Source organism: Etheostoma spectabile, chromosome 19, assembly GCF_008692095.1.
Source record: "Etheostoma spectabile isolate EspeVRDwgs_2016 chromosome 19, UIUC_Espe_1.0, whole genome shotgun sequence".
Lineage (NCBI taxonomy): Eukaryota > Metazoa > Chordata > Actinopteri > Perciformes > Percidae > Etheostoma > Etheostoma spectabile.
This window is the reverse complement of record NC_045751.1, coordinates 1,764,639-1,791,927: the sequence shown is the minus strand read 5'-3', so window position 1 is coordinate 1,791,927 and position 27,289 is coordinate 1,764,639. Positions and strand designations below refer to the sequence as shown.

The window sequence follows — 27,289 nt, the reverse complement described above, 5'->3', positions numbered from 1 at the left end:
ACTCCACAGTGGCAAGCCCCAGGGGATTGATGAGATCCGTCCAGAAATCTGAAAGCTCTGTGTGTGGAGGGGATGTCTTGGTTGACACGCCTCTTCAACTTGGGTGGAAGTCTGGGACGGTGCCTAAGGAGAGGCAGACCGGGGTGATCTTCAAAAAGAGAGACCAGACGGTGTGTGCCAATTACAGGGGTATAACACTTTCAGCCTCCCTGGTAAAGTTACTCCAAGGTGCTGGAAAGGAGGGTCGGCCGATAGTCGAACCTCAGATTGAAGAGGAAAAATGCGGATTCCGTCCTGGCGTGGAACAACGGATCAGATCTTTACTCTCGCAAGGATCTTGGAGGGGGCCTGGGAGTATGCTCCACCAGTCTACATTTGTTTTGTGGATCTGGAGAAGGCGTATGACCGGGTCCCCCGGAGAAATTGTGGGAGGTGCTGCGGGAGTATGGGTCAGGGGGTCCCTTCTCAGGGCCATCCAATCTCTGTATGACCAAAGCGAGAGCTGTGTCCGGGTTCTCGGCAGTAAGTCGGACTGTTCCAGGTGAGGGTTGGCCTCCGCCAAAGCTGCGCTTGTCACCAATCCTGTTTGTAATATATTAGGACACAGGATATCGAGGCGTAGTCGGGCGGGGAGGGGTTGCAGTTCGGTGGGCTCAGGACTATCACTGCTTTTTGCGGATGGATGTGGTCTGATGGCGTCATCGGTCTGTGACCTTCAGCACTCACTGGATCGGTTTGCAGCACCGAGTGTGAAGCGGCTGGGTGAAGATCAGCACCTCTAAATCTGAGGCCATGGTTTCAGCAGGAAACCGTGGAGGGCCTTTCTCCGGGTAGGGAGTGAGTCCTACCTCAAGTGAAGGAGTTAAGTACCTGGGGTCTTGTTCGCGAGTGAGGGGATCATGGAGTGAGATTGGTCGGAGAATCGGAGCAGCTGGTGCGGTATTACATTCCGTTATCGCACCGTGTGCGAAAAGAGAGCTGAGCCAGAAGGCAAAGCTTTCGATCTACTGGACAATTTTCTTCCTACCCTCACCTATGGTCAGGAAGGCTGGGTCATGACTGAAAGAACGAGATCGAGGGTACAAGCGGCCGAAATGGGTTTCCTCAGGAGGGTGGCTGTGTCTCCCGAGATAGGGTGGAAGCTCAGTCATCCGAGAGGAGCTGGAGTAGAGCCGCTGTTTCGCGTTGAAAGGAGCCAGTTGAGGAGGTTCGGGCATCTGATAAGGATGCCTCCTGGCGCCTCCCTAGGGAGGTGTTCCAGGCACGCCAGCTAGGAGGAGGCCTCTGGAAGACCCAGGACTAGTGGTGGAGAGATATATCTCAACCTGGCCTGGGAACGCCTCGGATCCCCCAGTCGGAGCTGGTTGATGTGGCCTGGGAAAGGGAAGTTTGGGGTCCCCTACTGAGCTGCTGCCCCGCGACCCGATACCGGATAAGCGATGAAGATGGATGGATGGATGGATTATATATATATATATATATATATATATATAACATCTAGTTTAGAAAGAAAGTGATGGTAGTGTCGATGAAGGGGGTACTTGAGTTCATAAGACAGCGTCTGACAAAAAAAGTTGGGAAGGTTGGGCTCATGCTTGGCCTGCCACCTCTTCTACAGTCACCATGACTGCCTGAGAATGTGCAAAGTAAAGGAAACTTTAACATTTGACTAACCTGCCTATAAAAAGAGCAATAATCTGTTGCAATCTTGAAACTTTGCAAATATACATGATTTGAAAAGCACCTAAGGGTTGAAATCACTCGTAGAAACTGAGAAAAATGAAGTAGTTTCCACTGCAGTTGTCTCATCAGCGCTCAGATTGCAGTGCACAGTTACAATAAAATATTTAAGAACCATAGTCCCTCAGACTCTGGAGGCCAATAAGATACATTGTTTGAATGCTATCATGTGATATAGGGACCCAGGCCTAATAGGGTGCACTCACTTCATAATCACTCACTATGTTTTAATGACCTTGCTGACTTAATTTAATTCTAACTAATAAAAGAGACAAATAAAGGCAGGCAGGTTGAGTTTGCAGGATACGAAAGATTGGATGTTAAAAGCAGAAAGTATATTGGCATAGGCAATGCCTGGCATGAAGAAAACTATACCAGGAACACCAACACAAAATAAAATATTTAAAGCGTCCGTGTTGTGCTTTATGAGACGTTTATACTGTGGCTCCACCCTTTTTTATAGCATGTGAATCTCAAAGTGTATAAAACCTAAATGTTTATTATCTCCATCCGTTGTCGTTATCTCTCATTTTCTAATGCTTCAGCTACTGTACATTAGGTACCCACTGTTTATGTAACTGGTGGTCACCATGGGAACAAGTCCCACCCCCTCCAACCCCCCTCGCTGGATAGAGCGAATGACTATTCAAGACAACACATCATACAAAAAGCTTCATGGGATGTACAGCAAGCAACAAATGGCCCTGAGCCAACATTTCATGCTTGGACTAGAGACAGAGAGCACAAACACGCAAGGCAATTGTGAAATAGTGCTATTTGGTTGTATTTTTTTGTGAAATCTTTTTTTGTGATCATAGCGAAATAGTTTGGAACAGAAACGACAACTGGTGTTTTCTATAATGACTATAATATGTGTTGTTTGAATGGAGGGCAATACAGTGTAATTGTCACAGATACACTATGCCAGGATGCTGAGTGAGTCTGTTGGACACAACACAATGCTGCGTGTGATAAATCTTATTTATGTTTATGAGATTGCTTGTGAGAATCACATTGGACATTATGTACACTCTGTGGAAACACACTAACCTAGCTATAGCAAAAGCCCAAAACAAACCAAAACACAAGCCACAAACACATTGCATTCTATAAGCAATGTCCCACTGCCAGTATCACAAAACTAAAACAATATTTATTGAGGTCATGATTAGGACTAATAGACATTCTCAACTTTCAATCTAACTATATTGGAATTTGCCTTTTCTCCAGGTGCCCAAAAAGAAAAGTGTTGAAAAACTTATGGTAGAAAAGTTGCCTCATTTTCAGCTTCTCATCATCCCTAGTTAGTGGCCAAATGCTAATGCACTAATTAAAATGCAATGGGTAGTGCATTAACCATTATTTTAGTTACACAACATGCTGAGTATAGCACTAACCTTTCCACAAGTTAAGCCTCACTTCTAATGCTTCACAATTGGATTTGACACTGAAAGGATTCTCCTGATCTGGATACCCTGCAAATTACTCTCTCAAGTTTCATGGATTGAAAATCAAACAAAAAAGCAAAAAAGTACTTAATCACTGCTGCTAAATGCGTGCATTCACAACAAAATTACACCAGGTGAAAAAGTTCAAGAGACACTCTTCTCTTGCAGCTTACTATGTGCATCCTACGTATCTCTTTTCTCAAGACACCATACTGACCTTTTCCTATATTCTGAAATCTTAATGAACATTCTACAATTTCCTCAGTCTACTTTACAATCACACAAACTTTCCACTTATTCTTACAAAAACTATCCATTGACACTCTTATATCCTTTCTAAACACATACTCATTCTCCTCATCTGATGAACTGCAGGTCCACTTCAGTGTATTACCAAATACAAGTTGTCAGTTAAAGTAATTTTTTTCACTATATATTGTTAGAGTAATCATCCCTTTTCACAATGATTATGGCATACACAGATTTTGTCTAAAATCATTTAACTAGCTATTTAACAGCAAGGAAAAGCAGAAGAGCAAAAAATATGATCATATCCAAACCAGGAGAATTTATCAAACTTTTAAATGTCCTCTTCATATATATTAGCGCACTCTCCTCACTAACATTATTTTTGTTTGTGTATATCATGAATTAGAAAAGAAAATGCACTGAATGGTTGGGGAATCCGTGAACACTTGGAATTGGACTATTAAACCACAGGTCACAATGTATCCTATCGTCTCCAACTCCAAGTGTTGGGTGTACACAGACTTGTAAGTTGTTTCCAAGGGACTCTAATAACTCAGAGGAGGACACCGAAGGCCCAGGTCGGCTGTGTAAACTGACCTATGAGGCTGCCACTGTCTGGGTAGGGATCTGTAAGCAGCATGACCGGCAGGGGCGGAGCCAGTGCTCTAGGAAAGGACCAAATGATGGCAGTGAGGTCGACTCTGACTGCGGCTTTGGCTCTGGCTCCAAGTTGGCTGCCTGTTTCGTGGGTCTTCGTAAGGACACCGGGCCTTCCACTCTGCTGGTGGCTCAGGCAGCATTTTGCGTCGGGCTGCCAAGCGGACATTTGTGCAAGGCTTTGCTGGAGGTTCTGGAAAGAAAGGCTTCATCCACCGACACAAGGGATGCGGGAGGCGGCCTCCCAGGGCATGAGGGGTTTGCGGCCCCTTCTCTAGCCAGGACGTGCCTTGCTGGGAGAGTGTAGTGCCCCAGCCAGAGGCTTGGGGAGGAAGAGAGCAGGAAGCTGATTCTGGCCATGGATGGTCTCTGGCTGGTGGGAAGGGGATGCTCCTGCCAGTGCCTGCAAAGAAAGATCCAGACATGTTTATTTAGTGAGGGTATTTTTGTTTGGGTGATGGTCCCCAGCCAAATAATCAGCTTTGAAAACACTGGAAAAAAGAATAGCTCTTCAAAAATTTCTTTTAAAGCTGTTACACCCTAATATGGTATTTCATGTTAACTTTGGTTTTGTTGATTCTCTGTATAAATATGTAAGACTGTGGTAAGATCTGAAATAGACAGCAAAGAAAATTAACTGTTAAAGCTGCTAAAGCTTCTTGTAAATATTTTATTGTCCATTCCACAGTAACCTCCTCAACCCAGTGCTTTATATTGTCAAACAGAGTAGACTGCCTCTTGTTTCTCAGAAATGGCTCATGAGAGGTGCATGGGTTTCCCAGAATACGCCAGATCCAGCTTGCTTTAGGCAAACTTTGAATGTATGACAATGAGACGGCGAAACCTCAATGTGTCAAACACTAACATCTTCATTAGGATGCCAAGACAGCTAAGGGGTATGCAGGGACAAAAAGCACCTCTGTACTGTTCATCGTCTCTGACAATACACATTGGTAGCTGTGGCAGACATGCAGAAAAAGCAGTGCTGCCATCATCTGGTAAAAGATGTGTAAGATAGCAAGAGATGGCAACAATGAAAAACAGAATAGACGAGAGTGCCGTCATAAAAGAAAAGAAGCTAAATGAGTAAGGAGGGAACACATTCTGCTGACTCAGGTATCTGATAGGCCTGTATGCCGTTGGCAGTGTTATCCTGGATTATCGCAGCACAAGAAGGGATGAATAGATTGTAGGTGATCTACGGATATATTTTTATCTATAAACCATTTAGTGTATAAGCCTTACAGTTCTAAAGGTAAAGTGCTTTATGTTACATACACATTGTCAGTGTCTATCACCATGCTGCTATTCTGACAACTTTAAACATATAAGTATCTCAGAAATGGAGCTGATCAGGCTTAAGAGTTGGTTTCCGTGCTATGCGTTCAGAAGCTTTTAATTTCAGAGAGATTTGTCTGTTTATGTTTATTTATGAAAGGACATGGTGTGGTTCTTTGAGGTCCCGGGTCTATAAGAGTTAATATGTATAGGTATGTAGAAACTCTTCCTGCCTTAGTCTGAATAAAACATAGATCCTACATATAAGTGGATACCAAAGTTAGTTGTATCAGCATAGATTAAACATTGACTAAACCAATATTGTGTGGTCTCTGACCTAGAGTGAATGTTAACTGTCTCCCGTTATATTTCCATTTTATTGATAAATAAATAAATGCATGTGTGACACAAATATTACAATGTAATTCTTCGGGGTGCACTAATAACAAGTATGTGAGATAAGATAAGAAAGCATGCGCTTTAGTAACTGCAGAATTTGGTAAACAAGGACACTATAAAATATTATAACTTCCCCTTAACAAATATTACCTTCTCTGAAAATGCATGACTCACATGTATATATTTCAGGGGCCCACTCACTTGACCTCCAGAATGTCCAATGAGGTGTTCATGAGAAGTCACCAGTCTAATGATACCCCTCATGAATGCCTCATCACTTAGTCATTTTGCAGGATGTGCTTTTTAAGCATTCACCTCAAATGCTATAAAGTAGATGATTTGATAATGAGGTGTTTCTGGCTGATGTTACAAGCTCTTCATAGAGTATAAACTGATTTGGTTTCACAGTTGAAGCTGATTTTTAACACTGCTTTGCAAAAAAGATATAGAGTATAAGAGTAGTCTAACGTGATGATATTGAGTAAAACTGATCATGGCGGAATGTTTTGTCTGAACCAATATAGACTAACTCATATTTATAGTAGTGGTGAACAGTAGTGAAATTTAGCAAGATGAAAGGAAAAGGGCTCAAATAGAGAAACCCAAAAGCATGCTAAAAGGACAAAAGAAAGGAAAGCAACAACAAGGATGAAAGACATTAAGATACTGCAGTGAATGATACAGGAAGTGCACTATGAAGAGAAACACAAAAGAAAAAGAAATAAGAAAAAACATTAAGAACAAAAGCAGCCCTGTTCCAAATATATTGTGAAATTACTGGGTGGTTATCCTTTCAATTAATTCTTCTTTGAATCATTTATCATCATTTAAAATACAAAATACAAGAGAAGATGTATGGATGTATGTAATATATATATTCTCTGTTATCAGGGAAAATACAATGGGGTCTGAGATACAGTTGCTTTCACTGGCTTGAGTTGAAATGTAAGCCTACATCTCTGGACCCCAGCCCCCCTTTCACGAAGCAGTTTAAATATGTACCTACAGATGCAACAGCTGGTAAAAAGTTTAAAATAAACTAACCCACTTAAGAAGTGCTGTGGAAAAGAGACTGGGGAGAACCATGAAGAATAGATTGTTTACTAATGACAACATGTTGATGTGAGAAAGTTAGGGCGAGTTGTTACTTTTTTAAGGAGTATTGCTATGTCCTCAGCCTTGAAACCTACATGAAACTCCAGAGTTGTTACATACTCTCTGTACAGATGTGGCATTGCAAATTTAGTCTTTCTGGTGGTAACCTTCTACCTCACTACTTATTTATATATATCCTTTACCTTATTATTTTATTGTATTTTAGTTGTTTTGTCTGTTAATAGTTTGTTGTCAACTCAAATTGACACATTAAGCATTTCCTTCTTTTCAAAAATCAATTCCTGTGTCAGTTGTCTACCATCACTCATGATTTCTGTTTTCTCTCATTCTTTTTTCAATTCTTACTATTATGCTCCCCTAAATTCTTATATTGCCAACACTTAGATACTGTACATACAATACACATATAGTGATTTTTTAAGTCCCATAGGGCATAATTTTCTCATGTACACGCTTCAAACATGTAACATTAATTTCTGCTACGATAAACTTCATCACATCTTATTCGTATGTTCTTAATTCTGTAGTACTAAACTTCACCTTAGCTCTTAATACTTTGAAAACGACAAGTGTATGGGAAGAATCATTGCAAAAGAAAGTTGTGTGCTCAAATGTCCACTTAGCAGTGGATGGCAAGAGGACCAACCATGACTCAAGCAGACACAAAAGATGTCATGATTCTACCAGAATCATCCCTTTATCAACTGCTGTAGGTTTCCACCCTGAGCTGAGCTCTTTTAGCTGTAAACTTGGTTAGGAGCAGCTACAGTGTTGCCACCAGATACAGATTAGGCCTGCAGCTACAGGAAAACAAGGAACAACATAGCTACTGGGAGCTGTGGCTGGTAGGTACTGAGGGAGCTGCCAGGTAGGGAGGGCTATTAGCTGTGGGTAAGGGGCCTGCGGTGCCTGTTGGTAGGTAGGGTTTGGGACTGAGGAGCTTGGGGATTATAAGCAGGTGGGAGAGGTTGCTGAAACTGTTGGTTATATGGCTGCTGGTATGGACCACCAGGGGGTTGTTGATATGGGTTGGGGTGAGAAAATATTAGCTGGGTTTTGCTGGTAGGCCATCATGCATGATAGGCTGCAGGGGGATTCCATAGGCTTGCTGGGGGTATTGGGGGCTGGGGACGTTATAGGGTCCAACTGCGAATGGGGGCCATTTGCTCATATGTAAAGTTTTGGTTTTCAACAGGTGGGTTAGGAGGTGAAATGTCAGGCTTAGGTTAGGGGGGGGTGGCAGCCTCTGTTGCTGGGCAAAGGTAAAAAGGGAGGAATTGAGTTGATAGGGTTGATGCTTCATAACATCTACAACACTGAGGGGTTTAGGAGCAGGTTTTTGTTCTCTTTGGCTGTGCTTTGCTTTGGTTAAAGGGGACTGGAGGGGGCGCTTGTGTGTGCTGGGGGATAGAAGGGGCTGAATAGGATTATTGCCCGTGAAGGAGAGCACGTAGTTGGGTGTAATTTCCATATTTGGTAAGGAAGCAACTGGTGATGTTGACGGCTTGCCTTGTTTGCTTGCACAGTCTCAGAGTCCACAACAATTTCTCCATGACGAACTGCTCTTGGCGAACTATCAGTCCTTTCCCTCTGACAGCTGGCATCGTCAAAAGCTGAACCTTGGGATGATGGGTTGAAGACCGTGGCCTTGGGTTGATAGGTGATGAAGCTCGTTGGCCAATGGAAAGAGTGCATTCGCTGTGGTGGAGTCGGAGGGTCCGGTTTGTGGGGCATGTCCTTTTGGCGAATGCCAAGGTTTTGGAGAGGGACGAGTGTTCACCATTGACGTGGAACATTACACAGGGGTTGGGTTGCTGTGGTAAACAGGCATCCACAGGTGTCTGAGGTTGTGCCGAGGTGGAGGCCATGCATCGTGGTGGCTGTGGTGGAGTCTTGAAGGTAGACTGTTGCCAGTTTGGCTGTGGTGTGGGCTGGGGAGAACTGGTTGAGCCCAAGGTGGTTGCTGTTGGGCCTGGTTTTGCTCTTGGGCCCAAGAATTATTGGTGTCTGACATGTTCTGAGGTGTGCTGGGCCCCCGATGGTTGGGACTGAGCCGGGCAGGTACTGGTGGCCATGGGTTTAAAATTGCTGCAGGCGGCGCGGGGTGGTGCTTGGGCTGCTTGGATCCAGGTGGCTGAACTTGAGTTTGGTGATGGAGGCCATGCATTATTGAGGTTGCTGTTGAGGCTGAACTGCGACCCAATGTTGTGAGGCTGACCTGGTGCCTAGGTGCCGTGGCCAGCTTTGTTGTAGCCTGATGCTGGTGGTTGCTTGAACCCAGGTGGCTGTGGCTGGGATTCTGGCTGGACCTGTTGAGCCCAAGGAGGTGCATTGGGATTTTTGCAAGGTTGCACCCATGGTGGTTGATGCTGTGTTCTGTTTGTGAGGCTGTGCCCAAGGTGCCTGGGGCTGCTGCTGCATGTGTTCTTGAAGTTGACCCCAAGTTGGTTGCATTTGCTGCAGATTGGCTGCTCATGAGAATGTGTCCAGGGTGGCTGGGCCGTGGATGAGACTTGGGTTGTCTGACGACATGTTCCATGATGGCGTGAGCATGTGCTGGGCTTGTGCTTGCTCTTGATTGTGGACTCCAGGATGGCTGATTGAGGGGTCCAATTATTTGTGGGGGTTTGAGGCAGTGCTTGGGGTCTGAGTGGATGACGCGTCACCCAAGGTGGCTGTGGTGGGGACTGACTTTGAGGTGGTTCGGGGCTGCCCTTGAGCTGGATGCCAGAATTGTGATGCCTGGTTGTGGTTGTGTTGTGCTTGAGCCCAGTAGCACCGGAGCCGGCTCAGGTTGCAGGATGAATTCATAGACAATTTTCCTGAGTGTCACTTGCAGAAGCTGTGTTGAGATTCGGCTCCGGGGAGTACACTGGGCACTGTTCTCTGTGGTGGCGCTGGCAGAGCTTCGGGGGGCAGGAGGGGGAGAGGGCTCAGAGGCAGGTGCAGGGTTTGGCTCTAGTTCTGGAGCAAGTGTCGTCTCTGTGGTGGGGCTACAGCGGTGTGGATACAAATTTCAGCTTGGTGAGGCATGTCCTGGGTTGTCACTTCTATCGGGGGGAACATGGACGAGAGGTTGGGTTGATCACAGGCTTTGGAGCCCAGGGGGAGGATTCTTTTGTTTATTTGTTGAGACTGCAGGAAAACTTACAAGCTCGCACCAAGACTAAGGTAGTCTTCCTCAGGCCTGATCAAAACCCAACTCTTGTCATTTCTGTTGAGGAGGGTGTAGTGCTGGGTTTGGTGATACTTTTTGGTGCTTCCTTAAAAGTGAACATTGGCTTGCCAAGCTTTCGTCTTCTGCAGTCTGACAAAGCCCAGTTCGAATGCAGGAGTAGAAATGCGTTCAACGGGAAGCATACTGCTCTCCGTGGCCCACAGAATCTTGATTGACCCCACTCATTGCTGGGAGAGTAAGGGGAACGTCGCCATGTTTTCTACTGAGAAAAGCTGGCAGTACGATTGTTGAGAGAAACCTGCATCCTGTTGGACGTTCATTGATGTTTGCAGAATAGTGCTGCATTTGCTGTGCTCTTGATGATATTCCTGCTGCTCTTCGATACATTTGCTGTTGTTGATAAAGCTTGTTGTTCATACTGCGGTTGTTGCTGAGTGTGTTGTTGTTGTGTTGTTGTTGGTAGTTCTGTGGTTGCTCATAGTACTGCTGTTCCGATATTGCGTGTATGTTGTTGGTGTTGGCTTTGGTGGTGTACATTTACATCCATGTAAGATGGCTTCTGTTCTGGGACGCATATAGGAGTGCTCTTCTATCTTCTTATCAGCAAACTGCATCCTTCCACGGCGATTCCTGGCGCCTAGCTCCTCAGTTCAGCAGCAATTAACCATTCCGTGACGCCGTTGGGCAAACATACGGCACCCTTGCCCTTGTTGTCAGGCAAACATTCCATCTCGCTTGGTTTTTAGGTTCCTTTCATTCCAGGAGACCCTTGTCCGTTGATATAGCACACCTTTGCTACATGGGGATTAGTGAGGAAATGTGTCTATTTAGAAGCGTTTGGAGCACACAGGGTAAATTTCAACAGTGTGAGTTTCTTGTTTGTGTCTTCGTTTCCTCGTATTCTTCGTCGCTGATTCTGGTGTTGTCTTCTCCTGTACCGTAGGCACAGTGTGTATTCTTGCCCTCTGCCGATGCTTTTGAACATCAACCCCCTTGTTGTTGGTTGGACCGCGCAGCCGTGAGAAGGAGGCGCAATAGCGTTACATTTGGATTTGGCCTCCTTCACCTGCTTTTCATAGACTTCTCGCTGCGCCCTGAGCCCGTATAGAGAAGGATAAAAGAGAGTCAAGTTTAGAAAAAGGATACTAAAATAAAAGCTTGTCTGGATGGGTCTCACCTGACCTTATATGCGTAAAAATAAAATACAGTAGAGGTTAGAATTAACAACAAACATTTAATAGTTTGGTGGATGTGTTTGGCTGAGAAAAAAAACTAAATTTCTTGAAAAAGCTGGCTTTCTATGTCTCCTAGAAAGTTTTTCTTTCTTTCTTCTTTTAAAAACTTTTCAGCTCTTGATCACAGGCACTTCAAGTCAGTCCTTGCACACTGTATCTGCATTGATATGTAATAATAGTAACAGTTTTATTTATAAATAAAAGCCATTTAGGTTTATTACTCATCTGAAAGCTAACAATAGATCTGCACAAATGAATTGTGACAGTAAAATATTTTTGAATTAAAGTTAGAAGTCAAAAAGCAATTAATTTAAGTGTGCAAAATCCAAATAAATCCCAATGTCTCATTAAAAGCAGAATACCAACAGAATAGTAATCCATTAATACTGTATGACTGTGGTGAATCAATTCGAACACACAACAAGATGTTGTAAACTACGTATTAACGGATTCCTTTGCTATTAGGACACACATAATATTCAGCCACTCATGGCTTCTGCCTTCTTTCCTCATTTCTCCTTCAGTTCAACATAAAACATACACCATAAGCAGTAGTAAATCTTCTGACGGTCTAATATCCTCATTTGTTCACAGACAATGATAATCAAATTAGTTTCTCCCCATATACGTAGCCCGCATGCATAGTTCACCACTCCTGTTCTGGAACTTCACAAGCTGATCCACTTAAAACTTCTGTTCTTTCTTAAATCTGTCACATTGCTGACACTGCTTCTGTCCATCTGAGAACATAAGTCCACAACAAGCCATGTTCAAAACCACCAACATTGCAAGTTGTAATAAAATATAGTTAGGCTTTCTTTTTCATATTCCTGCAAGACTACCTTACGGTGGTGGAGACAGCGGGACGTGAGCAACGGACCCGTTTTTAGCTCAGTTATAGAGCCTCAGTTTGACAGGATCAGGTAAACGGTGCTGGGGTAGCACAGGCTGGTGTCCGTCAAAAATGCCACTTATGCAGGCATCTATCAGCTGCTTTGTGTTTATTTATGTCTCTACACAGCTCAGCGCATGTAGAAGAGTGTCATATTCCATCCCACAGCCTCTTCAAATGACGGTTTAAGCTGTTTCTATAAAGTGTATAGTGCTTACGTTGATCAATAAACCATTTTATGTTCCCGTTTGATATCTTAAGCCTAGCTTACTGTTGACGTCATCAATCCTATTTGCACTGTGCATCCAACATCACTTTGATTGTTGTGATTTAGGTAAGGCCCCAGAAGAATGTGTTCCATCAGAGGGAATTCAACACCCTTCTTAAAGTGCGTGGAGACACACTATTTGGAGGAGCACACACATGGACATTGTGCTTTGGAAGCAAATATGTATGGGAAATGCACTTTAACTCATCAACTGCTGACCAACACTCGTTAAGAATAGATACCTCTTTAAGAACACACAAGCACGACACGACACGCACGCACTCACACCACACACACACACACAATTACATAATTACACAACACCCACACACACATACGAACATGCGACACCGACACTACAACCACAAAATAGTGCCCACCGGATAAAAAACTCCCGGTAAAAAATGGAAATAGTACATAGGTACTTACTGGCGTGCCTTGCCCGAGCTTGTTGGTTTGTCTTATCACCCTCAGAATCAGAGTCCTGCTCTTCTGCTGTTGTCACCTCCTTTGGAGGGAGCTTGAATGAGACAGCGAAAGACCCGACACCCCTCGCAGTGCCCTTTTTCTCCCCCTTCACTTTGGGATACACACACTTCCACTGGACCCTGGGGCCACCCCAATCAAATGCCCTCCCTGCCTCTGATCTGTTGCTGGCATGCTGCGAAAATGACCTCCACTGCCCCAGCATTAAAAGGAGAGCTGAGTCACCACTCCACAAGCTGGCCGATCGCTCTTCTGACAGACTGGGGTACGTAGTGTGATGTCGTAGTGGTGTTGGATTGTCTCAATAGCCTCTTGTTTGGAGTTACTCCTTCGTCCCGTATGCAGCACTCCACGACGAGTTGCAGCCCACATCGTCGCCGGTTTGCCGGTACCGGGCTCCCTGGGCATCGCCATGGTCCCCAGGGAGACGCAACGACGTGCTTCTCTTCTCATTTCCTTCCCCCCCCCGGCGTCTTGGTTGACACGCCTCTTCAACATTGGGTGGAAGTCTGGGACGGTGCCTAAGGAGAGGCAGACCGGGGTGATCTTCAAAAAGAGAGACCAGACGGTGTGTGCCAATTACAGGGGTATACACTTCTCAGCCTCCCTGGTAAAGTCTACTCCAAGGTGCTGGAAAGGAGGGTTCGGTCCGAAGTCGAACCTCAGATTGAAGAGGAACAATGCGGATTCCGTACTGGCCGTGGAACAACGGATCAGATCTTTACCTCTCGCAGAGGATCTTGGAGGGGGCCTGGGAGTATGCTCCACAGTCTACATTGTTTTGTGGATCGGAGAAGGCGTATGACCGGTCCCCCGGAGAATTGTGGGAGGTGCTGCGGGAGTATGGGGTCAGGGGGGTCCCTTCTCAGGTCCATCCAATCTCGTATGACCAAAGCGAGAGCTTTGGCCGGGTTCTCGGCAGTAAGTCGGACTCGTTCCAGGTGAGGGTTGGCCTCCGCCAAAGCGCGCTTGTCACCAATCCTGTTTGTAATATATATGACAGGATATCGAGGCGTAGTCGGGGCGGGGAGGGGTTGCCAGTTCGGTGGGCTCAGGATCTCATCACTGCTTTTTGCGGAGTATGTGGTCCTGATGGCGTCATCGGTCTGTGACCTTCAGCACTCACTGGATCGGTTTGCAGCCGAGTGTGAGCGGCTGGGATGAAGATCAGCACCTCTAAATCTGAGGCCAGGTTCTCAGCAGGAAACCGATGGAGGTGCTTTCTCCGGGGAGGGAGTGAGTCCTTACCTCAAGTGAAGGAGTTTAAGTACCTGGGGTCTTTGTTCGCGAGTGAGGGGATCATGGAGCTGAGATTGGTCGGAGAATCGGAGCAGCTGGTGCGGTATTACATTCCGTTTATCGCACCGTTTGACGAAAGAGAGCTGAGCCAGAAGGCAAGCTTCGATCTACTACAATTTTCGTTCCTACCCTCACCTATGGTCAGGAAGGCTGGTCACTGACTGAAAGACAGATCGAGGGTACAAGCGGCCGAAATGGGTTTCCTCAGGAGGGTGGCTGTGTCTCCCTTAGAGATAGGGTGAGAACTCAGTCATCCGAGAGGAGCTCGGAGTAGAGCCGCTGCTCCTTCGCTTGAAAGGAGCCAGTTTGAGGAGTTCGGGGCATCTGATAAGGAGCCTCCTGCGCCTCCCAGGGAGGTGTTCCAGGCACGTCCAGCTAGGAGGAGGCCTCTGGAGAACCCAGGACTAGTGGAGAATATATCTCCAACCTGGCTGGGACCTCGGATCCCCAGTCGGAGCTGGTTGATGTGGCCTGGGAAAGGGAAGTTTGGGTCCCCTACTGGACTGCTGCCCCCGCGACCCGATACCGGATAAGGGATGAAGTGGATGATGGATGGATATATATATATATATATATATATATATATATTATGACATCAGTTTTAGAAAGAAAGTGATGGTAGTGTCGATGAAGGGGGTACTTGATCATAAGACAGCGTCTGACAAAAAAAAGTTGGGAAGGTTGGGCTCATGCTTGGCCTGCCACCTCTTCTACAGTCACCATGACTGCCTGAGATGTGCAAAGTAAAGGTAAACTTTAACATTGACTAACCTGCCTATAAAAAGAGCAATAATCTGTTGCAATCTTGAAACTTTGCAATATACATGATTTGAAAAGCACCTAAGTGTTGAAATCACTCGTAGAACTGGAGAAAAATGAAGTAGTTTCCACTGCATTGTCTTCATCAGCGCCAAGAATTGCAGTGCACAGTTTACAATAATATATTAAGAACATAGCTCCCTCAGACTCTGGAGGCCAAAGATACATATTGTTTGAATGCTATCATGTGATATAGTAGGACCCAGGCCTAATAGGGTGCACTCACTTCATAATCCACTCACTATGTTTTAATTGACCTTGCTGACTTAATTAATTCTTACTTAATAAAGAGGAAACAAAAGGCAGGCAGGTTGAGTTTGCAGGATACGAAAGATTGGATGTTAAAAGCAGAAAGTATATTGGCATAGTGCAATGCCTGGCATGAAGAAACTATACCAGGAACACATACACAAAATAAAATATTTTAAAGCGTCCGTGTTGTGCTTTATGACGTTTATACTGTGGCTCCACCCTTTTTTATAGCATGTGAATCCCCAAAGTGTTAAAACCTAAATTGTTTATTATCTCCATCCGTGTCGTATCTCTCATTTCTATGCTTCAGCTACTGTACATTAGGTACCCACTGTTATATTTAACTGGTGGTCACCATGGGAACAAGTCCCACCAACCCTCCCAACCCCCCTCCGCTGGATAGAGCGAATACTATCAAGCACAACCCATCATACAAAAAGCTTCATGGGATGGACACAAGCAACAATTGCCCTGAGCCAACTATTCATGCTTGGACTAGAGAGCAGAGAGCACAAACACGCAAGGCAATTGTGAAATAGTGCTATTTGGTTGTATTTATTTTGTGAAAGTCTTTTTTTGTGATCCATAGCTGAAATAGTTTGTGAACAGAACATAACTGGTTTTCTATAATGACTATAATATGTGTTGTTTGAATGAGGCAATACAGTGTAATTGTCACAGATACACTATGCCAGGATGCTGAGTGATCTGTTTGAGACACAACACAATGCTGCTGTGTGATAATCTTATTTATGTTTATGAGATTGCTTGTGAGAATCCATTGGACATTATGTACACTCTGTGGAAACACTAACCTAGCTATAGCAAAAGCCCAAAACAAACCAAACACAAGCCACAAACACATTGCATTCTATACAATGCTCCCCTGCCAGTAATCAAAACTAAAACAATATTTTATTGAGGTCATGATTAGGACTAATAGACATTCTCAACTTTCAATAACTATATTTGGAATTTGCCTTTCCATTCCAGGTGCCAAAAAGAAAAGTGTAAAACTATAATGGTAGAAAAGTTCCTCATTTCCAGCTTCTCATCATCCCTATTATGTGGCCAAATGCTAATGCACTAATTAATGCAATGGGTAGTGCATTAATCTCACATTATTTTAGCTTACACAACATGCTGAGTTATAGCACTAACCTTCCACAAGTTTTAAGCCTCACTTCTAATGCTTCACAATTGGATTCTGACACTGAAAGGATTCTCCTGATCTGGATACCCTGCCAATGTACTCTTCTCAAGTTTCATGGATTGAAAATCAAACAAAACAGCAAAAAAAAGTCTTAATCACTGCATGCTAAATGCGTGCTCACAACAAAATTACACCAGGATGAAAACAGTTCAGAGACACTCTTCTCTTGCAGCTTACTATTGTGCATCCTCACGTATCTCTTTTCTCAAGACACCATACTGACCTTTTTCCTATATTCTGAATCTTAATGAACATTCTAACATTTCCCAGTCTACTTTACAATCACACAAAACTTTCCACTTATTCTATACAAACCATCCATTGACCCTCATTATATCCTTTCTAAACACATACCTTGCCCTCATCTGATGAACTGCAGGTCCACTTCAGTGTATTTACCAATACAAATTGTCAGTTAAAGTAATTTTTTTCCCATATATTGTTAGAGTAATCATCCCTTTTCCACTATGATTATAGGCATACACAGATTTTGGTCTAAAATCATTTATACAGCTATAACAGCAAAGGAAAGCAGAAGAGCAAAAAATATGCATATCCAACACAGAAATCTATCAAACTTTTAATGTCCTCTTCAATTATAATTAGCGCACTCTCCTCCTAACATTATTTTTGTTGTGTATATCATGAATTAGAAAAAGAAAAGCACTTGAATGTGTTGGGGATCAGGAAACTTGGAATTGGGACTATTAACCCACAGGTCCAATGTATCCTATCGTCTCCACCTCCAAGTGTTGCTGTGTAACAGACTGTAAGTTGTTTTCTCAAGGGACTCTTAATAAACTCAGAGGAGGCACCGAAGGCCCAGTCGGCCTGTGTAACTGACCTATGAGGCTGCCACTGTCTGGGTAGGACTGTAAGCAGCAGACCGGCAGGGGCGGAGCCAGTGCTCCGGTAAAGGACCCATGTGGATGCAGTGAGTCGACTCTGACTGCGGCTTTGGCTCTGGCTCCAAGTCTGGCTGCCTGTTTTCTGTGGGTCTTCGTAAGACACCGGGCCTTCCACTCTGCTGGTGGCTCAGGCAGCATTTTGCGCTGGGCTGCCAAGCGACATTTGTGCAAGGCTTTGCTGGAGGTTCTGGAAAGCAAGGCTTCATCCACCAACCCAAGGGAGCCGGGAGGCGGCCTCCCAGGGCATGAGGGGTTTGCGGCCCTTCTCTAGCCAGGACGCTGCCTTGCTGGGAGAGTTGTGCCCCAAGCCAAGGCTTGGGGGAGGAAGAGCGAGAAGCTGATTCTGGCCATGGATGGTACTCTGGCTGGTGAAGGGATAGCTCCTGCCAAGTGCCTGCAAGAAAGATCCAGACATGTTTATTTAGTGAGGGTTCATTTTTTTTGGGTGACTGGCCTCCAGCCAAATCAATCAGCTTTGAAAACACTGGAAAAAAAATAGCTCTTCAACTAATTTCTTTTAAATGCTGTTACACCCTAATATGGTATTTCATGTTAACTTTTGGTTTGTTTGTTCTCTGTATAAATATGTAAGACGTGTGTAAGATCTGAAATAGACAGCAAAGAAAATTAACTGTTAAAGCTGCTAAAAGCTCTTGTAATATTTATTGTCCATTCCACAGTAAGCCTCCTCAACCCAGTGCTTTAATTTTCCAAACAGAGTAGACTGCCCTCTTGTTTCTCAGAAATGGCTCATGAGAGTGCATGGGTTTCCCAGAATACGCCAGATCCAGCTTGCTTTACCCCACACTTTGAATGTATGACAATGAGACGGCGAAACCTCTAAATGTTCAACACAACATCTTCATTAGGATGCCAAGACAGCTAAGGGTTATGGCAGGACAAAAAGCACCTCGGTACTGTTCATCGTCTCTGACAATCACATTTTGTTGCTGTGGCAGACATGCAGAACAGCATCTGCCATCATCTGGTAAAAGAGTGTAAGATAGCAAGATATGGCAACAATGAAAAAACAGAATAGACGAGAGTGCCGTCATAAAAGAAAATGAAGCTAAATGAGTAAGGAGGGAACACATTATCGCTGACTCAGGTATCTGATAGGCCTGTATGCCGTTGGCAGTGTATCCTGGATTATCGCAGACACAAGAAGGGATGAATAGATTAGTAGGTGATCTACGGATATATTTTTATTCTATAACCATTTAGTGTATACGCCTTACATTCTAAAGGTAAAGTGCTTTATTGTTACATACCATTGTCAGTGTCTATCACCATGCTGCTATTCTGACAACTTTAACAATATACGTATCTCAGAAATGGAGCTGATCAGGCTTAAGATTGGTTTCCGTGCTATGCGTTCAGAAGCTTTTATTTCAGAGAATTTCGTCTGTTTATGTTATTTTATGAAAGGACATGGTGTGGTTTCTTTGAGGTCCCGGGTCTATAAAGATTAATATGTATAGGTATGTGAGAAACTCTTTCCTGCCTTAGTCTGAATAAAACATAGATCCTACATATAAGTGGATACCAAATTTTTAGTTGTATCAGCATAGATTAAACATTGTAACTACCAATATTGTGGTGGTCTCTGAACCTAGAGTGAATGTTAACTGTCTCCTGTTATATTTCCTTTTATTGCTAAATAAATAAATGCATGTGTGACACAAATATACAATGTAATTTCTTCGGGGTGCACTAATAAACAAGTATGGTGAGATAAAAGAAGAAAGCTGCGCTTTAGTAACTGCAGAAATTTGGTAAACAAGGCACTATAAAATATTATAACTTCCACTTAACAAATATCTACCTTCTCTGAAAATGCATGACTCAACAGGAGATATATTTCGCAGGGGCCCCTCACTTGACCTCCAGAATGTCCAATGAGGTTTTTCATGAAGTCACCAGTCTAATGATACCCCTCATGATGCCTCATCACTTAGTCTTTTGCAGGAATGTGTTTTTAAGCATTCACCTCAACTGCTATAAAGTAGATGATTTGGATAATGAGGTGTTTCTGGCTGATGTTTACAAGCTCTTCATAGAGTATAACTGTATTTGGTTTCATTGTTGAAGCTGATTTTTAACCACTGCTTTGCAAAAAAGCCTATAGTAGGTATAAGAGTTAGTCTAACGTGATGATATTGAGTAAAACTGATTCATGGCGGAATGTTTTGTCTGAACCAATATAGACTAACTCATATTTTAGTAGAGGTAAACAGTAGTGAAATTTAGCAAGATGAAAGAAAGGGCTCAAAATAAGAAACCCAAAGCATGCTAAAGGACAAAAGAAAGGAAAGCCAACCAAGGATGAAAGACATTTTAATGATACTGCAGTATGACAAGGAAGTGCACTATGAAAGGAAACACACAAAGAAAAAGAAATAAGAAAAAACATTAAGAACAAAAGCAGCCCTGTTCCAAATATATTGTGAAAATTACTGGCTGGTTATCCTTTCAATAATTCTTCTTTTAATATCTTTATCATCTATTTAAAATACAAAATACAAGAGAAGATGTATGGATGTATGTAATATATATTTCTCTGTTATCAGGGAAAATACAACTGGGGTCTGAGATACAGTTGCTTTCACTGGCTTGAGTTGAAATGTAAGCCTCATCTCTGACCCCAGCCCTCCCTTTCACGAAGCAGTTTAAATATAGTACCTAACATTGCAACACAGCTGGTAAAAAGTTTAAAATAAAACTAACCCACTTAAGAAGTTTCTTGGAAAAGAGACTGGGGGAGAACCACTGAAGAATAGATTGTTTACTAAGACAACGTTTGATGTGAAGAAAGTAGGGCGAGTTGTTACTTTTTATAAGGAGTATGCTATGTCCTCCAGCCTTGAACCTACATGAAACTCCAGAGTTGTTACATCTCTCTGTACAGATGTCGCATTGCAAATTTAGTCTTTCTGGTGGTAACCTTCTACCTCACTACTTATTTTACTATATTCCTTTACCTATTATTTTATTGTATTTTAGTTTTTTGTCTGTTAATGAGTTTGTTTGTCACTCAAATTGACACATTAAGCATTTCCTTCTTTTCAAAAATCAATTCCTGTTGTCACTGTCTGCTACCATCACATTCATATTTCTGTTTTCTCTCTTCTTTCTTTCAATTCTTACTATCATGCTCCCCTACATTCTTATATTGCCACACACTTTAGATACTTACATACAATTACACATTAGAGTGATTTTTTAAGTACCCATAGGCATATTTTCTATTTTCTATGTACACGCTTCTAACTGTAACATTAATTTGGCTACTTGCTCTGCTAAGATAAACTTCCATCCACTCTAGTCGTAGTTCTTAATTCTGTAGTACTAAACTTCACATTAGCTCTTAATACTTTGAAAACGACAAGTGTATGGGAAGATATTCATTGCAAAAGAAAGTTTGTGTGCTCAAAATACCACTTAGCAGTGGATGGCAAGAGGACCAACCCATTGACCTCAAGCAGACACAAAAGATGTCATGATTCTACCAAAATCACTCTTTCTCAACTGCTGTAGGTTTCCACACCTGAGCTGAGCTCTTTTTAGCTGTAAACTTAGGTTAGGAGCAGCTACAGTGTGCCACCAGATACAGATTCAGGCCTTGCAGCTACAGGAAACAAGGAACAATAGCTACTGGGAGCTGTGGCTGGTAGGTACTGAGGGAGCTGCCAGGTAGGGAGGGCTATTAGCTGTGGGTAAGGGGCCTGCGGTGCCTGTTGGTAGGTAGGGTTTGGAGACTGAGGAGCTTGGGGTTATAAGCGGTGGGAGAGGTTGCTGATACTGTTGGTTATATGCCTGCTGGTATGGACCACCAGGGTTGTTGAATAGGGTTGGGGTGTGAGGATAAATATTAGTCTGGGTTTTCTGGTAGTGGCCATCATGCATGATAGGCTGCAGGGCTTCCATGGCTTGCTGGGGGTATTGGGGGCTGGGACGTTAAGGGTCCAACTGGCGAATGGGGGCCATTTGCTCATATGTAATTGTTTGGTTTTCAACAGGTGGGTTAGGAGGTGAAATGTCAGGCTTAGGTTCAGGGGGGTTGGCAGCCTCTGTTGCTGGGCAAAGGTAAAAAGTGAGGAATTGAGTTGATAGGGTTGATGCTTCATAACATCTAACACACTGAGGGGTTTAGGAGCAGGTTTTTGTTTCTCTTGGCTTTTGTCTTTGCTTTGTTAAAGGGCTACTTGGAGGGGCTGCTTTGTTGCTGCTGGGTATAAGAGGACTGAATAGGATTTATGCCCGTGAAGGAGGAGCACGTACGTTGGGTGTATATTCCACTCATTTGGTAAGGAAGCAACTGGTGATGTTGACCGCTTGCCTTGTTGTGCTGCACAGTCTCAGAAGTCCCACAACAATTTCTCCATACGAACTGCTCTTGGCGAACATACAGCTCCTTTCCCTCTGACAGCTGGCATCAAAAAGCTGAACTCTGGGGATGATGGGTTAAGACCGTGCCATTGGGTTGAAGGTGATGAAGCTCGTTGACCAATGGTAAAAGAGTGCTTCGCTGTGGTGGAGTCGGAGGGTCCGGTTTGTGGGAGCCTTTTGGTGGCGAATGCCAGGTTTTGGAGAGGGACAGAGTGTTCACCATTGACGTGGAAACATTCACAGGGGTTGGTTTTGACTGTGGTACCAGGCATCCACAGGTGATTCTGAGGTTGTGCCGATGTGTTGAAGGCCATGCATTCATTGTGGCTGGTGTGGTGGCGTCTTGAAGATACTGTTCATTTTGCTGTGGTGTGGCTGGTGGGATGAACTGGTTGAGCCCAGGTGGTTTGCTGGTTGGGCCTGGTTGTTGCTCTTGGGCCCAAGAATTTTGGTGTCTGACCATGTCTGAGGTTGCTGGGCCCACGATGGTTGGGACTGCCGGCAGGCTGGTGGCCATGGGTTTACAAATTTCTTAGGCGTCGCTGGGTGTTGTGCTTGCTGCTTGGATCCCAGTGGCTGAACTTGAGTTTGTGATGGAGCCATGCATTATTGAGGTTCTGTTGAGCTGAACTGGACCCAAGTGTTTGAGGCTGACCTGTGCCTGGCCTGTGGCCATGCTTGTTTGTAGCCTGCATGCTGGTGGTTGCTGACCCATGGTGGCTGTGGCTGGGATTCTGGCTGGACCTGTTAGGCCCAGGAGGTGCATTGGGATTTTTGCAAGGTTCACCCATGGTGGGTTGATGCTGTGTTCTGTTTGTGATGGCTGTGCACCAGGTGCCTGGGCTGCTGCTGCATTGTTTCTGAGTTGACCCCAAGTTGGTTGCATTTGCTGCAGATTGGCTGCTCATGAGAATGTGTCCAGGGTGGCTGGGCCTGTGGATGAGACTTGTGGTTGCTTCTGACGCATGTTCCATGATGGCGGAGCATGTTGTCGTTGCTTGTGCTTGCTCTTGATGCTGGACTCCAGGATGGCTGGATTGAGGGTCCAATTATTTGTGGTTTTAGGCAGTGCTTGGGTCTGAGTAGGATGACGCGTCACCCAAGGTGGCTGTGGTGGGGACTGACTTTGAGGTGGTTCTGGGCTGCACTTGAGCTGGATGCCAAGAATTGTTAATGCCGTGGTGTGGTTGTGTTGTGCTTGAGCCCAGCTAGCACCGGAGCAGGTCAGGTTGCAGGATAGAATTCATAGACCATTTTCCTGAGTCTTCACTTGCAGAAGCTGTGTTGGAGATTCGGCTCCGGGGAGTACATGGGCACTGTTCCTCTGTGGTGGCGCTGGCAGAGCTTTCGGGGGGCAGGAGGGGGAGAGGGCTCAGAGGCAGGTGCAGGGTTTGGCTCTAGTTCTGGAGCAAGTGTAGTCTCTGTGGTGGGGCTACCAGGTGTGGATACACAATTTTCAGCTGGTGTTGGCAGTCCTGGGTTGCTCACTTCTATCGGTGGAACATGGAGGAGAGTTGGGTTGATCACAGCTTTGAGCCAGCCGGTGGAGGATTCTTTTGTTTATTTCGTTGAGCCACTGAGCAAATTACAAGCCACACCCAAGACTAAGGTAGTCTTCCTCAGGCCCGTGACTCAAAACCCAACTCTTGTCATTTCTGTTGAGGAGGTTAGTATGCTGTTTGGTGATACTTTTGGTGGTGCTTCCTTAAAAGTGAACATTGGCTTGCCAATTTCTTCTTCTGCAGTCTGACAAAGCCCAGTTCGACTGCAGGAGTAGAAATGGCGTTCACCGGGAAGCATCTGCTCTCCGTGGCCCACAGAATCTTGATTGACCCCACTCATTGCGGAGAGTAAGGGGAAGGTCGCCATGTTTTCTACTGAGAAAGGCTGTGCAGTACGATTGTTGAGAGAACCCTGCATTCATGTTGGACTGTTCATTGATGTTTGCAGAATAGTGCTGCATTTGCTGTTGCTCTTGATGATATTCTTGCTCTTCTGATACATTTGTCTGTTGTTGATAAAGCTTGTTGTTCATACTGGTTGTTGCTGAGTTTGTGTTGTTGTTGTTGTTGGTAGTTCTGGTGTTGCTCATGTACTGCTGTTCCTGATATTTGCGTTATGTTGTTGGTGTTGGCTTTGTGGTGTACATTTACATCCATGTAAGCATGGCCTCTGTTCTGGGACTGCATATAGGAGTGCTCTTCTATCTTCTTATCAGCAATCTGCATCCTTCCACGCGATCCCTGGCGCCTAAGCTCCTCAGTTCAGCAGCAATTCATCCATCCGCTGACGCCGTTGGGCAAACATACGGACCCTTGCCCTTGTTGCAGGCAAACATTCCATCTCGCTTGGTTGTTCAGGTTCCTTTCATTTCAAGGAGACCTTGTCCCGTTGATATTAGCACACCTTTGCTACTATGGGCATTAGTGAGGAAATGCTGTCTATTTCAGAAGCGTTTGGAGCACACAGGGTAATTTCAACAGTGTGAGTTTCTTGTTTGTTGTCTTCGTTTTCCTCGTATTCTTCGTCGCTGATTCTGGTGCGTCTTCTCCTGTACCGTAGCTCACAGTGTGTATTCTTGCCCTCTGCCGATGCTTCTTGAACATCAACCCCCTTGTGTTGGGGGGACCGTAGCAGACCGTGAGAAGGACGAGCATACGTTACATTTGGATTTGGCCTCCTCACCTGCTTTTCATAGATCTCTCGCTGCGCCTGAGCCCTGTATAGAGAAGGATAAAAGAGAGCTCAATGTTTAGATAAAGGATACTAAAATAAAAGCTTGTCTTGGATGGATCTCACCTGACCTTACTATGCGTAAATATAAAATACAGTAGAGTTAAGATTAACACAAAACATTTAATAGTTTGGTGGATGTTTTGGCTGAAGAAAAAAACTAAATTTCTTGAAAAAGCTGGCTTTTTTCTATGTCTCCCTAGAAAGTTTTTTTCTTTCTCTTTCTTTTTAAAAACTTTTCAGCTCTTGATCACAGGCATCCTCAAGTCAGTCCTTGCACACTGTATCTGCATTGATATGTAATAATAGTAACAGTTTTATTTTACAATAAAAGCCATTTAGGTTTATTACTCATCTGAAGACTAACAATAGATCTGCACAAATGAATTGTGACAGATAAAAAAATATTTTTGAATTAAAGTTAGAAGTCACAAAGCAATTAATTTAAGTGTGCAAAATCCAAATAAATCCATGTTCACATTAAAAGCAGAATACCAACAGACTAGTAATCCATTAATACTGTATGACTGTGGGAATCAATTCGAACACACACAGAGATGTTGTAAACTAAGCTATTAACGGATCTCCTTTGCCTTATTAGGACACACTATAATATTCAGCCACTCATGCCAGAGCGCCTTCCTCTTTGTCTTCAGTTCAACATAAACATGCACCATAAAGCAGTAATAAAATCTTCTGACGGTCTATATCCTCATTTGTTCACGACAATGACTAATCAATTAGTTTCCGTCCCCATATACGTAGCCCGCTGCATATCCTTCACCACTCCTGTTCTGGAACTTCACAGCTGATCCACTTAAACACCTTCTGTTCCTCTTAAATCGTCACATTTGCTGACACTTCTTCTGTCCAATCGAAACAGTATAGCCACACAAGCCATTTGCAAACCATCCAACATTCAAGGTTGTAATAAAATAATACTAGGCTTCCTTTTCATATTCCTGCAAGACTAACCTTAGGGTGGTGGAGACAGCGGGACGTGAGCAACGGACTCCTTTTTAGCTCAGTTAAAGCCTCCAGTTTGAACAGGATCAGGTAACGGCTAGGGGTAGCACATGCTGGTGTCTGTCAAAAGCCACTATGCAGGCATCATCAGCGTGCTGGTGTTATATTTATGTCTTTACACAGCTCAGAGCAGTGTAAGAGAGTGTCATATTCATCCCAGCCTCTTCAAATGATCGTTAGATGTTTCATAAAGTGTATAGCTCTTACGTGTGATCAATAAACATGTTTATTCCCGTTTGATTCTTATAGCCTAGCTTCTGTTGACTGTCATATCCTATTTGCACTGTGCATCCATACAATCACTTTGATTTTGTGTAGTTAGGTAAGGCCCAGAAGAATGTGTTCCATTCAGAGGAATTACAGCACCTTCTTAAACTGCAGTGAGAGACACACTATTTGGAGGAGCACACACACTGGACATTGTGCTTTGGAAGCACATATGTATGGAGAAATGCAATTTATCATCAACATGCTGACACACTCTTAAAGATAGAACTCTTTAAGACACACAAGCACACACGCACCGCACGCACTCACACACACACACACACACACAATTACACAATGTACACAACACCCACACACACGTACGAACATCAACACGCACACATACCACAAAATAGTGCACCGCCGATAAAAAACTCCCTGGTAAAAAATGGAATAGTACATAGGTACTTACTGGCGTGCCTTGCCCGAGCTTGTTGGGTTTGTCTGGATCACCCTCAGAATCAGAGTCCTGCTCTTCTGCTGGTGTCACCTCTTTGAGGGAGCTCTGAATGAGACAGCGGAAAGACCGACACCCCTCGCAGTGACCCTTTTTCTCCCCTTCACTTTGGGATCAACACTTCTACTGACCCTGGGGCCACCCACAATCAAATGCCCCTCCCTGCTCTCTGACTGCTTCTGGCTGCTGCAAAATGACCTCCACTGCCCCAGCATTAAAGGAGAGCTGAGCACCACTCCACGCTGGCCGAGCGGCTCTCTGACAGACAGGTACGTAGTGTGATGCGGTAGTGGTGTGGATTGTCTCAATAGCCTCTTGTTTGAGAGTTCTCCTTCGATCCCATGAGCACTCAAGAGAGGTTGCAGCCCACATCTTGCCAAGGTTTGCCGGACCGGGTCCCTGAGCTCGACCATGTCCCCAGGGGAGAAGCAACGACGTGCTTCTATCATTCCTTAAAAAACAGCTCCCTGCCTCTACCGATCACCATGTGAGGGACACATAGGGGTGGATGGAAGAGTGGGGTCCCTTGGGGAACTCTTTTCTATGCTGTCGCAACCTCCCCATAGAGGCCTGTCCTGGGACTCAGATATTGTAGAGTTTCTCCTGGCTTGGGCCTTCTGTTTTGGAGAGATATGATGGTGGTGTCTCTAAAAAGCCTCACCAGAGGAGTCACTCCTCACCACAGTATGTTTTTCTGATTCATAGTTCTTCTTTGGGTGTAGTGCAGTATCTTTCGAGGAAAGGGAGACAACGGAATAGGTAAGTTGGTTGACCTTTTCTAGTTCAGTACATTGTTGTCATTTAATCTCAATGACAGATTGTCACCTCTTTATATCAAGTCTCTTATAGACATGGCATGTTGCTTTTGGACTTGTGCATTAAGATATTGCTATTAGGGAATACAAAATATCTAGGCTGTTTGTTTTTTAGCTTTCCTTCCTAAAAAGACGACGTATGTCCACATGTTTACAATTCCATTT

At 44.2% G+C, this 27,289-nt stretch overlaps 2 pseudogenes; both read right to left on the bottom strand.

The window, feature by feature from the left end:
• The window catches only part of LOC116669440 (uncharacterized), a 23,080-nt pseudogene extending 9,720 nt beyond the window's left edge, over window positions 1-13,360 (bottom strand).
• Window positions 13,361-22,358: 8,998 nt separating this feature from the next.
• On the bottom strand, window positions 22,359-26,758 carry LOC116669439 (synaptopodin-2-like; annotated as a pseudogene).
• Window positions 26,759-27,289: the final 531 nt, after the last annotated feature.